The sequence below is a fragment of the Aotus nancymaae genome, unplaced genomic scaffold (genome assembly GCF_030222135.1).
Source record: "Aotus nancymaae isolate 86718 unplaced genomic scaffold, 86718_ANA_hifiasm-v0.15.2.pri h1tg000058l, whole genome shotgun sequence".
Classification (NCBI taxonomy): domain Eukaryota; kingdom Metazoa; phylum Chordata; class Mammalia; order Primates; family Aotidae; genus Aotus; species Aotus nancymaae.
Window position 1 is genome coordinate 14207275 of NW_026988472.1, and position 9948 is coordinate 14217222.

Genomic DNA, 9948 nt, shown 5'->3' on the forward strand with positions numbered 1-9948 from the left:
GCCCCACATTCTCATTTAACATGTAATTTTCCTGCAAATTATGTAGTGGGTTCTGCCCAAAACTTTAGGAAGAAGTCAACTACTTGAAGGGCTTAGAGAAGTCTGTGCTGGGAACTATATTTTGTTGTGTATCACATTAGTAAATAAGAGGTACAGAAAGTGAAATCAAACTATATGTACATTAATGTGCTCTCCAGCTACCGACTTGAGATGGTGATTTTGCCATGAGTTCCATAGGCAGATGGTGGATCCAAGGATAACCAGCTCACTTACCTGTGGACAGAGAAAAGAGAGAGAAACTTTGTTTTATTTGAGGGTGAAGAGAATAACCAGTACAGAACTAGGGGAAGAACATAGCATTCAGAAACATTAGAGGAAATGAGAACTCTTCTTCACCAGGGCCCAGAAAAAAAGCTTAGAAACCTGTTAGCAGCCCTAAGGATTCCTTCTGTAAATGGAAGGAAGAGGTGGGGACTAGGATGACAATTCAACAGAATGAAATGAGAAACCGACAGGGTAAGGAAAATTAGTAAGTACTCTAAAACAGAAGGAACAAAACTAAAGTACACATTGGAGATAGCAAAGAGCAATATTCATATAGCAAAAAAAATTGAATTTGATGTCAAGGACAAAGCTGATGCTAACAAATTGAATGGAATCTGAAGAACAAAGAGACAGAAACAGAGAGAAAATGATAGTTGTGGAGAAAGAAAAATGGAGAATCTGAAGAACCAACATATGGATAATTTGTGTTCCTAAAGGAGGAACAAAGGCAATCGGAAGAGAAGTAATGAAAGTAAACTAAAACAGAAAAGTTTTCCTTTCTTCTTTTTTTGAGATGGAGTCTCACACTGTTGCCCAGGCTGGAGTACAGTGTCGTGATCTCGGCTCACTGCAACCTCCTCCTCCCAGGTTCAAGCTGTTCTGCCTCAGCCTCCCGAGTAGCTGTGATTACAGGTGCCTACCACAATGCCAAGCTAATTTTTGTAGTTTTGGTAGAGACGGAGTTTCCCCATGTTGGCCAGGCTGGTCTTGAACTCCTGACCTCAACTGATCTGCCCTCCTCAGCCTCCCAAAGTGCTGGGAATACAGGCCTGAGCCACCGCGCCCAGTCGAAAAGTTTTCCTTTATTGAAGAACATCATATATTGATTGAAAGAGCCCACCATGGTGGGACATGGTGACTCACACCTGTAATCTCAGCACTTTGGGAGGCTGATGCAGGCAGATCACCTGAGGTCAGGAGTTGGAGACCAGCCTGACCAACATGGGGAAACCCCGTCTCTACTAAAAATACAAAATTAGCTGGGCATGGTGGTGCATGCTTGTAATCCCAGCTACTCCGGAGGCTGAGGCAGGAGAATTGCTTAAACCCGGGAGGTGGAGGTTGCGGTGAGCCGAGATCGCACCATTGCACTTCAGCCTGGGTAACAAGAGCAAAATTCCGTCTCAAAAATAAAATAAAATAAAATAAAGCAATTGGTTGGGCAGGATGGCTCACTCCTGTAATCCTAGCACTTTAAGAGGCCAAGGCAGGAGGATCACTTGAGCCCAGCAGTGAAACCCCATCTCTAACGAACATCAAAACATTAGCCAGATGTGGTGTGTATGCCATTCGTCCTGGCTACTCGGGAGGCTGAGGCGGGAGGATTGCTTGAGCCTGGGAGGTCAAGGCTGCAATGAATCATGTTCACGCCACTGCACTCCAGCCTGAGTGACATTGAGACTATGTCTCAAAAAAAAAAAAATGTCATTTAACTCTGGATTTATCGATTACATAAAGATAAAGTTAAAGAAGGCTTTTGGCTGGGCACGGTGGCTCAGTCCTGTAATCCCAGCATTTTGGGAGGCTGAGGGGGCAGATCACAAGGTAAAGAGATCGACACCATCCTGGCCAATATGCTGAAACCCCGTCTCTACTAAAAATACAAAAATTAGGCCAGGCACGGTGGCTCACACCATAATCCCAGCACTTTGGGAGGCCAAGGCGGCGGATCACGAGGTCAGAAGATTGAGACTCTCCTAGATAACTCAGTGAAACCCCGTCTCTACTTAAAATACAAAAAATTAGCTGGGCATGGTGGCACGCGCCTGTAGTCCCAGCTACTAGGGAGGTTGAGGCAGGAGAATAACTTGAACCCAGGAGGTGGAGGTTGTAGTGAGCCGAGATTGCGCCACTGCACTCCAGCCTGGCAACAGAGAGACTCCGTCTCAAAAAATAAATTAATTAAAGAAAGGAAGAAAGAAGGCTTCGGTGGCTCACGCCTGTAATCCTAGCACTTTGGGAGGTCGAGGTGGGCGGATCACCTGAGGTAGGGAGTTCAAGACCAGCGCGACCAACGTGGAGAAACCTTATCTCTACTAAAATTACAAAATTAGTGGAGCCTGGTGCATGCCTGTAATCCCAGCTACTCAGGAGACTGAGGCAGGAGAATCGCTTGAACCCAGGAGACGGAAGTTGCAGTGAGCCAAGATCATGACATTATACTCCAGCCTGGGCAACAAGACCGAAACTCGATCTCAAAAAAAAAAAAAAAAAAAAAAAAAACAAGAAATTGAGATTTTATGTAATTGGCTTTTGCCATTGTTGGGACTGGCAAGTTTGAAACTCATAGGGTGGGCAAACATGCTGGGAACTCAGGTGAGAGTAGATGTTTCAGTCTTGGGTCCGAAATCTGCAGGGCAGGCCAGCAAAAACTCAGGGAAGGTTTCTATGTTTCAGTCTCTTTTTTTTGCCCCCCTTTTTTAAAAGAAACTCCCTGGCCGGGAGTCGAACCCGGGCCGCAGCGGTGAGAACGCTGCATCCTAACCACTGGACCACCAGGGACTACGCTGAAGTCCCTTTGCAGAATTACATTTTCTTTGGGAAGACAGTGTTCACTTTGTTGGATGGGCCCCAGCCCGATTAGGAAGGACGGTCTGCTTTATTTAAAATCAATTTCTAGCCAGGCGCGGTGGCGCGTGCCTGTAGTCCCAGCTACTCGGGAGGCTGAAGTGGGAGGATCGCTTGAGCCCAGGAGTTCTGGGCTGTAGTGCACTATGCCGATCGGGTGTCTGCACTAAGTTCGGCATCAATATGGTGACCTCCCGGGGGTCGGGGACAACCAGGTTGCCTAAGGAGGGGTGAACCGGCCCAGGTCGGAAACGGAGCAGATCAAAACTGCCGCGCTGAGCAGTATAGCGAGACCTCGTCTCTAAAAAAAATAAAAAATAAAAAAAGAATAAAAAGAAGAAAATAAAATCAATTTATAGTAAATGTTAATCACCTCTACAAAATACCTTCACAGCAACTTAGACTGGTGTTTGACCAAGCGCCTGGGGACACCATAGGGTAGCTAAATTGACACATAAAATTAACCATCACAGAAATATTAAGGAGAAATTGACAGAGAAAGCAATATAAGACTAACGTAACTCGGGCGGGCGTGGTGGCTCACACCTTTAATCCCAGCACTTTGGGAGGCGAGCCAGGCGGATCACCTGAGGTCAGGAGTTCGAGACTAGCCTGGCAACACGGTGAAACCCTGTCTCTACTAAAAATACAAAAAATTAGCCGGGCGCCTGTAATCCCAGCTATTTGGGAAGCTGAGGCAGGAGAATCGCTTGAACCCTGTGGGTGGAGGTTGCATTGGGCGAAGATGGAGCCATTGCACTCCAGCCTGAACAACAAGAGCAAATCTCTCTCTCAGAAAAAAAAAAAAGACATACCAAGCAACCAAAAAATAAATATGAATGCAGAGAATTTGAATACTATTAAGACTATATACAATATTAATATAGTAATGACTATATATAAGTTATATAAATAGAGAATGGTGGTAGCAATCTGAGCATAAATTCCAGGATATATTCCAAATGGATCAAACATTTAAATGTTAAAACTGAAATATAAAAGTGCTTGAGGACGGGCGCAGTGGCTCATACCTGTAATCTCAGCACTTTGGGATGCCGAGGCAGGCGGATCGCGAGGTCAGGAGTTTGAGACCAGCCTGGCCAACAGGGTGAAACCCGGTCTCCGCTAAAAATACAAAAATTAACTGAGCATGGCGGCAGGCGCCTGTGATCCAGCTACTCAGGAGGCTGAAGCATGCTTGAAACCGGAAGGCGGAGGTTGCAGTGAGCCGAGACTGTGCCATTGCACTCCAGCCTGGGCGATAGAGTGAGACTCCGTCTCAAAAAAAAAAAAAGTACTTGGAGAGGCCGGATAGGCCAGGCGCGGTGGCTCATGCCTGTAATCCCAGCATTTTGGGAGGCTGAGGCAGGTGGATTACTTGAGGTCAGGAGTTCGAGACCAGCCTGGCCAACATAGTGAAACCCCATCTCTACAAAAATAATAATAATAAAAGAAATAAAAGTATTTGGGCCGGGCGCCGTGGCTCACGCCTGTAATCCTAGCACTTTGGGAGGCTGAGGCGGGAGAATCACTTGAGGTCGGGAGTTCGAGACCAGCCTGACCAAAATGGAGAAACTCCGTCTCTACTAAAAATACAAAATTAGCCAGTCGTGGTGGTGGGCACCTGTAATCCCAGCTACTCAGGAGGCTGAGGTACTAGACTTGCTTGAACCTGGGAGGTGGGGGTTGCGATAAGCTGAGATCTTACCATTGCACCCTAGCCTGGGCAACAAGAGCAAAACTCCATATATATATTTTACAAAAAGTATTTGAACAGCTGTGGGATACTTTTGCAGTATAATTTTAGAGTGCAGAAAGCCTTTCTGAGAATGACACAAAATCCTAAAGCCTTAAAAACAAACAATAAATTTGACTAAATAAAAATAATCTGCCTGGCAAAACCACTGTAAACAAAGTCAAAAGATAAATGAAAAATTGTGGAAAATATTTGAAATTTTTATCATAAAGGAATGCCTCATTTCCCTAATAGAGTTCTTACAAATCAATTTTTAAAAAAGACTAACAACCTAATAAAATATTGATACAAGCAGCCAATTCATAGAGAGAAAAATACAAATTATTCTTTTCTTTATTTTTTGAGATGGAGTCTCGCTCTGTAGCCCAGGCTGGAGTGCAGTGGCCTGATCTCGGCTCACTGCAACCTCTGCCTCCTGGGTTCAAGCAATTCTCCTACCTCAGCCTCCCAGGTAGCTGGGATTACAGGCACAAGCCACCACACCAAGCTAATTTTTGTATTTCTTAAGTAGAGACGGGTTTCGCCATGTTGGCCAGTCTGGTCTTGAACTCCTGATCTTGTGATCCCCCCGCCTCGGCCTCCCAAAGTGCTAGGATTACAGGCGTGAGCCACTGCACCCGGCCACAAATTATTCTTAGATGAATGAAAAGAAACTAGAACTTACTCATAATAAAAGACACACAAATTAAAAGTAAGCTGAGACAGCATTTTTCACTGGTCAGAATGGCAAAGATATAAAAGCGCAGTATTATACTGTGCTGTTGATTCTGTAGAGGGACGGGCACTTTCATATATTGCTGACAGGTTTTGATGACATCCATAGGAATTAATTTGGCAATGTTTATGAAAATTTAAAATAATGAAATTAGACCCACCAATTTTATTTCTAATATCCTATAAATATATTTGCACATGTATAAAATAATTTATATACCTAAACCTAACTAACTACAAGTTTATTTACTGCTGTATTATTTGTAGTAGCAAAATTTTGGCAACAAACCTAAACGTCCACCAATAGGAACAGATTAAATGAATTATGATACTTCCATACAATGGAATACTACGCAGTTGTTAAAAAAATGAGGATATTCTCTTTTAATGGCTTTGCATGATCTGTAACATATATTAGTAAACAAAAAGAAACAAGGTAGAGAACAGCATAAAGTATTCTACCACTTGTTGAAAAATGAAAAAGATATGTATGCAAATGTAATTTCTTATATATTCGTAAAATAATACCGTGGACACATACCTGAGGAACTGATAATATTGGCTGCGTCTGGTGAGGGGAACTGGTTGGGTAGAGAACAGATGTGAGGAGCCTTTCACTCTATATACCCTTATATACCCTTTGAATGTTGAATCATGACTGTATTACCTATTCAACATTAAATTTTTTTTTACTTTTTATTTTTTTAGATGGAGTCTCACTCTGTCACCTAGGCTGGAGTGCAGTAGCACGATCTTGGCTCACTGCAACCTCCACCTCCCGAATTCAAGAGATTCTCCTGTCTCAGCCTCCCAAGTAGCTGGGAATACAGGTGCATGCCACCATGCCCGGCTATAAATTTTTTAAATAATAAAATATTGTAAAACTTATGACTGGGCTTGGTGGCCCACACCTGTAATCCCAGCACTTTGGGAGGCCGAGGCAGGCAGATCACCTGAGGTCAGGAGTTCAAGACCAGCCTGGCCAACGTGATGAAACCCTGTCTCTACTAAAAAATACAAAAATTAGCTGGACCTGGTGGCACATGCCTGTAATCCCAGTTACTCTAGAGGCTGAGGGAAGAGAATTGCTTGAACCCAGGAGGTGGAGGTTGCAGTGAGCCAAGATGGCGCCATTGCACTCTAGCCTGGGCAACAAGAGCAAGACTTTGTCTCAAGAAAAAAAAAAAGAAAAATTGTAAAACTTATATATAAACTTAGAATCCTACCAATAGATAATACATCTGTTTTACTGCTCAAGAAACAGTTAACAAGAAAATCTCAATTCTGTGAAGCAAAATTTATGCAGGTCACATTTTTTGACCACTGTGCAATAAAGCTACAAATGAACGCAACCTTTCCCTGTCTCTAGCACAGGTCCCAGTCCTGCCTTAACTTGGAGCCTCCAGAAGTCAACCAAATTGATCAGAGGCCTTCTTAACTTGGTCAAGTCCCATGCTCTTTTTATTCTCTCACTATAAAGTCTGTTGAGGCAAGAGACGAATTGCAAGTTCAGATTCCAATACTATGTATGTATGCATTTATTTATTTATTTATTTGAGACGGAGTCTCACTCTGTCGCCCAGGCTGGACTGCAGTCATGTGATCTTGGCTCACTGCAACCTCCACCTTCCGGGTTCAAGTGATTCTCCTACCTCAGCCTCCCGAGTAGCTGGGATTACAGGCACGTGCCACCACACCCAGCTAATATTTGTGTTTTCACCACACCCAGCTAATATTTGTGTTTTTAGTAAAGATGGGGTTTAACCATGTTGGCCAGAATGGTCCTGATCTCCTGACTTTGTGATCTGCTCGCCTTGGCCTCCTAAAGTGCTGGGATTACAGGCTTGAGCCACCACGCCTGGCTCCAATACTAAGAGCCCCGTTTGAGAAAATCTTGTTACAATACGCTTTTCAAACACAACTATGTGACTGAGGCCGTGATCCATTGTTCCAGATGGAGAGAACTCAGCAAGGAGCCTAAGTACCAAAAGATTGCCCCACGATTCATTTTCACTGCCTTTTCCCTGCTTATCAGGCAGTTCCCAAAAGATGATCAAAAGGTCACTTCCCCACCTCCCTGTATCTCATTATTAGAGGAATAGTGAGTGTATGGGAAAGAGATGCCAAGGTAGCTGGAAATGGGCTCTCAAGTATCCACAGGTAAATGCAATGCTCTTATTAGCTGTATTGGATATCTTTACCTCTTTACCTTAATACCTTAGATAAGAATAGTCATGGATGTCACAGATGTCTCATTGGTAACATAACAGATATGTTGTAAATGTTTTAGCAGACAAAACTTTTTAAGAATTGAAGTGTGGCTGGGTGCAGTGACTCACGCCTGTAATCCCAGTATTTTGGGAGGCCAAGGCGGGTGGATCACCTGAGATCAGGAGTTCAAGACCAGCCTGGTCAACATGGTGAAACCCCATCTCTACAAAAATATATATATATAAACCCAAATCTAATCAAACATCTAGATCTAGCTTCCAGTTTAAAGAAAATACAGGGAATAGAGGAACAAGTTAAACAATAGTATGAAGAAGTAATTGGACAAATCCCGCATACTGGATGTTATGCCACAAAATTATTCTGGACTTATCGAAAAGACAATGTTGGGGAAAATAAGACTAGAGGCACTGCTCTAGATTAAAATAAATACAGTTTCAGACTCATAGATTTAACTGCATACAAATTTAAACTTTTGAATCACAAACAAGGACCATGGACAAATGACAAGATAAACTGGGAAAAATAAATGAAATATATTTGACAAGAAAAACTAAATATCCTTATTCCGTATTTCAGTTTTTACAATTGAAAAGAGAAAAAGCTGGGCGCAGTGGCTCACGCCTGTAATCCCAGCTCTTTGGGAGTCTGAGGCAGGTGGATCACCTGAGGTTCGGAGTTCAAGACCAGCCTGACCAACACGGAGAAACCCTGTCTGTTCTAAAAATACAAAAATTAGCTGGACGTCGTGGCACATGCCTATAATCCCAGCTACCCGAGAGTCTGAGACAGGAGAATTGCTTTAACCCAGGAGGCAGAGGTTGTGGCGAGCCAAGATCATGCCGTTGCACTCCAGCCTGGGCAACAAGAGCAAAACTCTGTCTCAAAATAAATAAACAAGAGAGCAAAACTCTGTCTCAAAATAAATAAATAAATAAATAAATAAATAGGCCGGGTGCGGTGGCTCACACCTGTAATCCCAGTACTTTGGGAGGCTGAGGCAGGTGGATCATGAGGTCAGGAGATGGAGACCATCCTGACTAGACAGTGAAACCCTGTCTCTACTAAAAGTACAAAAAATTAGCTAGGCATGGTGGCACGTGCTTCTAGTCCCAGCTACTCGGGAGGCCAAGATCTGCTCCACTGCACTCCAGCCTGGGCGACAGAGACTCCATCTCAAAAAAAAAAAAAATTAGCCGGGCATGGTGGCACATGCCTGTAATCCCAGCTACTTGGGAGCCTGAGGCAGGAGAATTGCTCGAACCCAGGAAGTGGAGGCTGCAGTGAGTGGCGGTCGTGACACTGCACTCCAGCCTGGGCGACAGAGTGAGACTGTCTCAAAAACAAACAAACAAACAAACAAAAACAAAAAACAACTCCCTTAATGACTTGTAATCACACTCTTTGGGAAGTAAGGGTGTGACTAAAAAGTCTCCTTTCAATCTACTTACCTTTGTCTCAAAAGAAATGCAGGAAAATAGAGTTTCGTCTGTATGTCTCTTCTTCATTCCTGGCCTATGTGCTACCTTAGGCAAATTCCTTAAATACATTAGTACGATGGGAATAATAACTACCTTGAAGGGCTGTTGGAAGGAGTAGAAACACTGTAAAGTACCCAGTACTGTGTTAGGCATTTAATAGCTTCTTAATATGTAGTAGTTATTGTTACTTTTCACTCTAACTCATTTTGCACTAGTTTTAAACTGCTACCGTTCTTTTTTCAGGTGACATGATCCTTTTCTTCGTGTGTGTGTGTGTGTGTGTGTGTGTGTGTTTGTGCTTTATACATAATTGCTTAAAACTGGAAATAACCTTGTTATGGGTTGAGTTGTATCCCCACAAAATATGTGGAAATCCTAACCCCCACAACATCAGAATACAACCTTATTTGAACATAGGGTCATTCGATGTATTAATTTCTCATACTGGAGTAGAGTGGGCCCCTAATCTAATATGATTGGTGTCCTTATAACAAGAGGAAGAGGCCAGGTGAGGTGGTTCACACCTGTAATCCCTTTGGGAGGCCGAGGTGGGCAGATCATGAGGTCAGGAGTTCGAAATCAGCCTGGCCAACATGGTGAAACCCTGTCTCTACTAAAAATACCAAAAAATATTAGCTGGGCGTGGTGGCAGGTGCCTGTAATCCCAGCTACTCAGGAGGCTGAGGCAGGAGAATCACTTGAACCCGGGAGGCGGAGGTTGCAGTGAGCCGAGATGACGCCACTGCACTCCAGCCTGGGCAACAGAGCGAGAGACTGTCTCAAAAAAAAAAAAAAAAAAAAAGAAGAAGATTTGGACATAGATTCGCACAGAGGGGAGAATACACACTAAGGAAGATAGCCCTGTGACTCCAGAGG

The 9948-nt window shown here is 43.5% G+C and overlaps 1 non-coding gene across 1 annotated transcript; it reads right to left on the reverse strand.

Annotated features, from left to right (window-relative positions):
• Positions 1–2754: 2754 nt before the first annotated feature.
• Positions 2755–2826, reverse strand: TRNAE-CUC (transfer RNA glutamic acid (anticodon CUC)). The gene has a single exon. It is a non-coding gene; the product is annotated as a tRNA-Glu (tRNA).
• Between the last annotated feature and the right edge of the window lie 7122 nt (positions 2827–9948).